The sequence below is a fragment of the Eptatretus burgeri genome, unplaced genomic scaffold, assembly GCF_056783735.1.
Source record: "Eptatretus burgeri isolate ZD-2024b unplaced genomic scaffold, Ebu_testis_v1 Ebu_testis_scaffold_261, whole genome shotgun sequence".
NCBI classification, from domain to species: Eukaryota; Metazoa; Chordata; class Myxini; order Myxiniformes; family Myxinidae; genus Eptatretus; species Eptatretus burgeri.
In genome coordinates, this window is record NW_028222210.1 from 11358 (window position 1) to 20705 (window position 9348).

The 9348-nt window shown below is 34.5% G+C and overlaps 1 long non-coding RNA gene across 1 annotated transcript; it reads right to left on the bottom strand.

Moving 5' to 3' along the window:
- Positions 1-5293: 5293 nt before the first annotated feature.
- On the bottom strand, positions 5294-7592 carry LOC147007359 (uncharacterized). Its single transcript, XR_015054230.1, has 3 exons — positions 7262-7592; positions 6988-7164; positions 5294-6890 (listed from the first exon to the last, which is right to left on the bottom strand). It is a non-coding gene; the product is annotated as an uncharacterized LOC147007359 (long non-coding RNA).
- Positions 7593-9348: the final 1756 nt, after the last annotated feature.

A 9348-nucleotide genomic window follows, 5' to 3' on the forward strand; every position in this document is an offset into this window, starting at 1 on the left:
ACTATAAACCTAAGAGACAAAGGGGTGTCGGACATCAATTTAGAGGAGATGGGATAATTGATACTCTCATGGGTATTGGTTCAACTATTCTTAAACATAAAGACCTAATTGGTTCAACTGCTTCTGCTGTGGGAAATATAGCAGGTGCTGTAAAGAGTATAAAAGATGCTCAGAAAGAATCTCATAAATTACAAGCAATAAAAGAAATTAAGAAAGGTAAAACTCAGTTGTCCCCCCAAGAACGACAGAAAATAATTCAAATACTTGGATCAGGGTTTCAAAAGTTTTAACATCTTTTTTCCTAAATAAATACAAGTATGGAAGCAATTGATAGTATCTATGATTTGGATGATACTATTATTATCTCAAACTCCACTAAAAAAGAAGATTACTTCAAGGTAAATGCAATAACTGGAACAGACTGGAATACAAATGGTACAAAAAGTTTTGAAATAAATAATCAACAAACCTATTTGAATCTCTCTGAAAGTTTCTTGTTGTGTAAATTTAAATTCACTAAGGCTGGGAATAACACAAACGCTACACTTGTAAATGATTTCTTCTGGAAAATGTTTGATAGTGTGCGATTGTATATTGGAACACAAGAAGTTGAAGCGGTTGATTATGTCTCTGCTGTATCTGAAATGATGAAATTTACACTCTATACATTCAGTGATAGAATGGGAAAGGGGTCTGTCGAAGGTTTTATTCCTGATATGTCAACGGGAACAAACACAGACCCTGGATATATTCAAAGGAAAGGAATGTATAATGATGATACAAAAGCAGAAAATAGTTTTACTGTGGCAGTTCCTCTTAAAGGTATATTTGGATTTTGTGATCATGATAAAGTTCTGTATGGTCTTTAAATTAGATTTCAACTACAAAGGAATGATAATGAAAATAGATTGCTTTTTGGTGTTGGTAATGCTTTTGGTGATCAGAATAAATTTGTAATTGAGGAGATGAGTTGGTATATCAGTGAATATACTCCTAATCTTAAAACAGAAGAGATGTTGAATCGAAGACTTAACTCAAAGAAACCACTCAGTGTATCATACCTCAAAAGAAGATGTCAACACGTTAAACTCAATCAAACTACTTACACGTGGAATTTGGGTGTTCTGGAAGGAAAGCCACGATATCTGTGGATGATTTTTAAAAAGCCAGATGGTGATACTACGACTGATAAGAATAATGCATTGAGTGATAATGCTAAGGTGAAACAACTTCGCGTTTCTCTAGATGGAACATTTTATCCACGAGATAGATTGGAAATTAATTGGGAAAAAAATGATTTTGCTGAAGCATACAAGTCTTACCAAAAGGTGTGTGAAAGTAATGGAAATAAAGAACCTATTTTGGATATGACAGCATTTAAAAGTTTGTATACAATCTATACGTTTGACCTGAGCGCTCAAAAAGAAACTATAAAGTCTAATCGAGTGGATACTTCCCTATACATTGAAAGAGGAGAGAGTGAAGAAGTTGATACATATTGTTTGCTTTTGGAAGAAACAGAATTGCAGATTAATACAGATAATGGTGTGATGATTAGTCTCACATAATTTTTTGTTAAATAAATGAGTGGCAAAGTACCAACTGGGGTATATGTTAATCAAATCAATCTTCATAAACTATCATCTTGTGTTCAAAATCAAAAGCCTTGTACGATTAACGTTAATACAATTCAGAGAAAAGGAGCAGTAAGAATTGATGTTTTGCTCACAAGAGAACAGGTTAAAATCTTGAATGACACTGGCTCACTTAAAATTAAAATGACAAAACCAATGTTGAAAAAATATTCAATAAGAGAGACGAGTGGAGGATTTCTCCCATTTCTAATTCCTTTATTTGCTGGTTTAAGTGCGGTTGGAGCATTGACGGGTGGTATTTCAACAGCGGTCAAAACTGCCAATGAAAGGAAGGCTCAACTCCAGGCTCAAAAAGAATTGGAAAGACATAACAAAGAGTTGGAGAAACAAATTAGTGGAAGTGGTGTAATTGTAGATTTTGCTGAAAAACTTGAAGGTCTGCCTGATAAAGCGAGATTGTTAGTTGGAGATATGCTTTCTTCTATAGCACAAGCAGGTGTAAAATTAACGAAAAGAGGTAATGGATTATATCTTTCTAATAAATAAATGAGCATTGATGAGTGGTTGAAAGAATTTGGAAAGAATACAACATCAAATTTACAACTTGCCAAATATTGTAAGAAATTAAAAATTCATAATGTGGTTATTTGTATGAGAGATGAATTAACAAATGTGTCGAAACATACAAAGAATATTATTATGAACTTAGAAGATAATGATGGGAACGGTTCTCATTGGGTTTGTATTTTTAATAGTCAAGACAAATATTATTTTGATAGTTTTGGTCTTCCACCACCTGTTGAAGTCATAAAATTCTTACAGAATGGTGTTTATCAAACATTTCAAGTCCAAGAATTAAATTCCAAGTGTTGTGGTCAATTATGTCTATATGTGTTATTTCAACTCAACAAAAATAAAAAATTTTATGATATTATTTTTAATCTAATATAAATGACTTATGTTGGTAAAGATGGTTCTATCTTTGGTGTATCTCAAGAACTGGATATTGATTTATCAAATTATTACACAAAGGCACAGGCTGAACGACATAAATATAATATAAACAAAAATATTAACATGAAAAATGCTTATAAATTAAAAAATTATCCAAGCCCGACTGACGCGAATGACTTGGTGAGATTAAGCGATTTATCACAATATATATACTTAAATAAAACGGCTGTGTATTCTAAAGATACAGAAGTGTTGATATTATCTCCAGGTCATACAGAATTCACAGTTCGAATTAAAATAAATTTTTATAAAGAAGGGCGTATCGTTTGTATGAGAATAGAACAATGGGGGTATGATATGAATGATTTAGGGTATAATTGGTCATTTAAAATTAACCTCGAAGACCTGGAACAATTAAATCAGTCTCGTAAGGAAGAATATTATCCACTTGGTATCGAGAATGAGTTTTGTGGAGCCACGATTAGTAAACAACAAATAAAAGAATTTAATAAGGGTAAATATAATAATGGTTTTGCCCTTGTTTATCTCATGAAAACAGAAAAAACAGGATTATATATAATAAGTAAGGAAATACAAAATGATTTAACTATGGGAAGATGGGGAGGTGTTTCGTGCCATAATATTATTCTAACATATATTTCTAATACATAAATGACAGCAAGAAGGCTTCAAGAAAATTATCATTTCTGTGTCCAAGCATACCTTCAAGAAAAGGGTATTCGGTATTTTAATAAATATGTTCTACAACATAAGAATGAGGTATTTTCAATAAAAGATTGGCATTATGCTGATGTTGATAAACCGACAACTTTAGATTTAATTAGAATGTTAAATAATGAAAAAATTATAAGGTTAAGAAAAGGTAAGGCTCTTTTAGAAATTCAAAAGAAATTTTATTGGTTTCCTGTTGTAAAAAAAATTATTTTGGATACAGGAATAACAAGAAATCCTGATGAATATATGTATAATATTCTATGGGGTGTAAACGATTCAAGTATAGTAAGGGATGAGGAAGGAGTTGAAGAAGAGAGGGAAGAGGAGGAAAAGGAGAAGGAGGAGAGAGAGAAGGAGGAAAGAGAGAATAGAGAGAGGGAGAATAGAGAGAGGGAGGAAAGAGAGAATAGAGAGAGGGAGGAAAGAGAGAAGAGAGAGAGGGAGGAAAGAGAGAGAATGAATAAATATCAAAATATGGAAACCAGTGAGATTCAAAAAAGAATAGAGGTATTAAAGAAAATAACTTATCTCACCAGGGAGGAATACAAAGAATTAACAAGTCTATTTGCAATACTTTCAACAAAACTATTAGCATCGTCAAGCTATTCATTTTAATTCAAGTTTTTTCTTAAATAAATGGAGGAGAGAGTGAAGGCATTTCTAAGGATTCTTTATGTTTTAAAAATTAAGATTCAAATGTGCATGTTGGAAACTAAAAAGGTTTTTGCACTCTGCAGAAATTTTTCTCATAAATAAATGAGTTATTGTCTCAAATGTAAAAAGAAAACTAATACTAAAAATATTTCATATATTAAAAGTAAAAATAACAGGGTTATACAAAAAGGTATATGTTCGGTGTGTGGTTCAAAAAAAAAATCAATTTATCTCCAAACACAAACTCGGAGGAGATATACAAAAGTTTTTATCAGGAAGTAAATTTACAACTACTGGAATACCAGGGGAATTACATCTTCCAGGTTATTCTTTCTGTGGTCCAGGCACAAACTTGGATAAAAGATTAGATGAGGCAGACAATCCTAAATCCTGGAGTAAACCAATCAATAGAGTTGATGAAGTGTGCATGAGACACGATATTGATTATGGGAATACCACAACGTTGGAAGAAAAGCATGAAGCCGATAGAGAAATGTTGTATAATTTGTCTCTGATACAAAATCCAACCTTGAGAGAAAAAGTTGATAGGTTCATCGTGAAGAAGATGATTAGTGCTAAATTGAAACTTGGACTTGGAAATTCAAAAAAATTATAGGCTCTAATGATGCCATTAAGACTGAAGAGCAATTTGCTGATGAATTACATAAACCAATATTCACAAAGTTTCAGAGAAGGAAAGTTTATTCCAAGGAAGTTGATTATATCTGGTCTGCTGATTTGATTGAACTCAATAATGATAAGGGGTACAAGTATGCTTTAACCGTTATTGATTTGAGGAGTAGATATGCGTGGGTTGTCCCTTTAAAAACAAAACAGGTAATACTCTTATGTTAGCTTTTCAACAGATATTTAATAAAAGTAAGAGAAAACCTAAGAAATTGTGGACTGATGAGGGTAGAGAGTTTTATAACAAGACATTTATGAATTTTCTAAAAAATAACAGTATTACATTATACAGTACCTTTAATGAAGGGAAGGCAGTTGTTGTTGAACGTTTTAATCGTACCTTAAAAGAGAGACTATATAAAAAATTCACACAACTCGGTTCACAACAATGGTTATCTTTTATTCAGGATATTGTGGATAAGTATAATGACACGATTCACACGTCAACGAATATGAAGCCATCAGAAACATTTACAAAATTAAAATATGAAAAAGAGATTAATGTCAGAAAACCTAAGTTCAAAGTTGGTGATATCGTAAGAATATATAGGTGGAAATCTCATTTTGAAAAGGGTTTTACTGAACGATGGACGAAAGAACTTTTTAAAATTGTTGATGTAATAGATACAGTTCCTTGGACTTATAAAATATATGATTTGGAAGGGGAAGAGATTTTAGGTTCATTTTATTCACAGGAATTACAAAAGACAAAACTAAGCAGATAATACACCTTTGTGGACACTAGAGGGACAAGTCCGAGGTGTATAACAGTATATAATGTGTGTCAAGGGGGACGTTCTTAGATCTGTGAACCCCAAACACAGAATCCTCAACTGAATAGTCAAGGTTTAACTTTTGTTTGTGTGTGTGTGTGTGTGTGTGTAATGGGAGCAATAGGTTGGCGCTTCACTCCCTCCTACTATACACCGTTGTGGACACTCGAGGGCCAAGTCCGAGGTGTATAACAGTATATAATGTGTGTCAAGGGGGACGTTCTTAGATCTGTGAACCCCAAACACAGAATCCTCAACTGAATAGTCAAGGCTTAACTTTTGTTTGTTGATGTGTATGTGTGTGTGTCCCAACCCTCACATTCAAAATCTCAACCCCAACCCTCACATTCAAAATCTCAACCCCAACTCAATCCTCGCCCAACACAATGTCTTTTTCAAAATGAGATTTCCACGTATATATATATATTTTTACGTTTTTTTTTTCTTCTTCCAATTCTGTCTTTTAAGGCTTTCAGGTTTGATGACGTAGAAAGGGGGAGTAAGCCTGCACTTTCTTCCCAGAACGAACAATGTATATTTTTTGTTTTTTTTTCTCTTCTTCCAATTCTGTCTTTTAAGGCTTTCAGGTTTGACGACGTAAAAAGGGGGAGTAAGCCTGCACTTTCTTCCCAGAACTTTCTTGATCTTGCTCCCATCAAGCACCATCCGACAAAGAACTACATCGATAGGTTTAGATCCCAAAGAGTGATAGCAACTCCAAAAGTCTCCAAAATATAAATAAATAAAATAATAATAATAATAAATAAATAAATAAATAAATAAAAGCCCCCAAAAAAGTTTCAAGTGTCCAACATAAACCCAACTTTCCAAGTCTTCAAGGTATAACCACATTCCCGTTGAGTTTCCAAGATATGTATCACATTGTGAGTTATCAATCCAGAACCCACATTTCAAGTATTCAAAGTAAAACCAACTTACAAAGTCTCTTAAGGATAACTCATTTACTGATTTTTTCAAAATTTGTGAGTCTCCAAGGTAGGCCCCATATTTAGAACCATCTTGGCAGAACCCTTTTCCTGAGTCTCCAAGGTAGTTATTTAAACCATCAAGGCAGAACTCATTTACTGCTTTTTTCAAAATTTGTGTCTCCAAGGTAGGCCCCATATTTAGAACCATCTTGGCAGAACCCTTTTCCTGAGTCTCCAAGGTAGTTATTTAAACCATCAAGGCAGAACTCATTTCTTGATTTTTTCAAAATTTGTGAGTCTCCAAGGTAAAACTTGTATTCTGGCTCATCAAGGTATAACTTGTTCAGTGGGTATTGTCTTGATAACTCACAATGAGTACTATTGCTGTAAAACTCTTTTTCAGGATTTTGCTGGTCTCCAAGGTATAACTCTTTGGTTGGGTCATCAAGGACGAACTCGTTCTGTGGGTCTTGGTCGCTCATAAGGTCTTCAACCAAGCCAACAATTTCGCCCCAAGTTGTAGCAAAAACAGTATTTTCATTTCGTATTTCAGACACAATTTCCTGTGAGAGAAAATAATAATGTATTAATTAAGTTATTTAATTATTAAATGAGTATGCTTCAATCAAAGTTTGAAAATAGGAAAATAAAAAATCTTACCTCAATAGATAAGAGGTTTGAATCCAGTTCATCAACTTGAAGGTTTAGTTCCATACAAGACATAGAGTTCCAAGGAACACCAAAGTCATCCCACTCAAGGTCTTCAACCAAGCCAACAATTTCCCTCCAAGTTGTAGCAAAAGCAGTATTTTCATTTCGTATTTCAGACACAATTTCCTGTGAGAGAAAATAATAATGTATTAATTAAGTTATTTAATTATTAAATGAGTATGCTTCAATCAAAGTTTGAAAATAGGAAAATAAAAAATCTTACCTCAATAGATAAGAGGTTTGAATCCAGTTCATCAACTTGAAGGTTTAGTTCCATAGAAGACAGACAGTTCGAGACAAGCACACAGAACACCATTGCCAGCAAAAACAAATGTTTAAAATGGAGCCTGGGTTTGAAGCTTTTATAGAGAAAGACTGGTGGGTGTGGTTTCCTTTGGAAATTCCCTGGGCAAGCCTAGGCAAGCCTTCATTGGGAAATTTTTCAAAACCATAACATCCTGTAATTTTCTAGTGATTTCTTTGTGAGTCAGAGATGAACTGGAAATGATGTAAGAGTGGGCGGGGCTTAGCAAAAGTAGGCGGAGCTTAGGAAAAGTGGGCGTGGCTTAGAAAAATACCTAATGAAAAGTGGGCGGAGCTTAGCAAAAGTGGGCGGGGCTTAGGAAAAGTAGGCGTGGTTTAGAAAAATACCTTATGAAAAGTGGGCGGAGCTTAGCAAAAGTGGGCGGAGCTTAGCAAAGTGGGCGGGGCTTAGCAAAAGTGGGCGGGGCTTATTGAATACCTTGTGGAAAGTGGGCGGGGCTTAACAAAAGTGGGCGGGGCTTAAAGAAAAGTGGGCGGGGCTTATTGAATACCTTGTGGAAAGTGGGCGGGGCTTAACAAAAGTGGGCGGGGCTTAAAGAAAAGTGGGCGGGGCTTAACAAAAAATAACCTGTGGCTCAGGAGGTGGTCAAACAAGAGCATTAAGAGAAGTTTATCATTTCGTAATGGCACAAATGGGGTATCTTAAAAAATATAAAGATTCAAATGTTTTGTTTGTCAATATTTTAGATGGGGATTATTGTGCAAAGAAAATTAAACTATTGAAGGAATTTGAGAATGAACAAATCTTTATAGGTTCAATGAGTGAGCTGTTCAACCCCCAGGTGTTCAATTCAATGAGGTTCAACCTCCAAGTTAAAAGGGGAGACAAATAAATATACCTTGGGATAAAAAGGGGGGTTTATTTTTAGGGAAAAAAATATGAATCGCTGAAAATCCCCCATTCATTTACATGGGGAAAAGTGAGCCAGAATCAGTATTCTTACCCTACTTATGTTAATCAAATCAATCTTCATAAACTATCATCTTGTGTTCAAAATCAAAAGCCTTGTACGATTAACGTTCATACAATTCAGAGAAAAGGAGCAGTAAGAATTGATGTTTTGCTTACAAGAGGACAGGTGAAAATCTTGAACGAAACTCGCTCACTTAAAATTAAAATGTCAAAACCAATGTTGAAGAAATATTCAATAAGAGAGACGAGTGGAGGAATTCTCCCATTTCTAATTGCTTTATTTGCTGGTTTAAGTGCGGTAGGAGCATTGACCGATGGTATTTCAGCAGCGGTGAAAACTGCTAACGAAAGGAAGGCTCAACTCCGGGTTCAAAAAGAGTTGGAAATACATAACAAAGAGTTGGAGAAACAAATTAGTGGAAGTGGTGTATGGAATGAAGACGAGAGAAGAACCTTCAGAGTTTAGGCTTTATTCCATTTGATTGAAGCCGCTTCTACGGGCACACCAGGAAATACAAACGCAGTATGGAGTACAAGCAGTAAGGTACACACGTGCAACTAATCACCGCAAAATAAATCAGTATTATATATCAATCAGTGTTCTCACCATTCAATGAGCACCAAGTGAGCCGGCGACATACAATGGCAATGCCCCAGGGACAAAACCCCGTGGCCGAGCCGACCCTCAGCTTTATCTCTTCTGTGCTCGAGCCGGGCATCACGTGGTCACACGTCACGACCTAACATTCACCACAGTGTAATTGTAGATTTTGCTGAAAGACTTGAAAGCCTACCTGATAAAGTGAGATTGTTAGTTGGAGATATGCTTTCTTCTATCGCACAAGCAGGTGTAAAATTAACTAAAAGGGGTAATGGATTATATCTTTCTCATAAATAAATGAGCATTGATGAGTGGTTTAAAGAATTTTGAAAGAATATAATATCAAATTTAGAACTTGTCAAATATTGTAAGAAATTAAAAATTGATATTTTGGTTATTTGTATGAGATCAATTAACAAACTTGTCAAAACATACAAAGAATATTACTATGAATTTAGAAGATTATAATGGA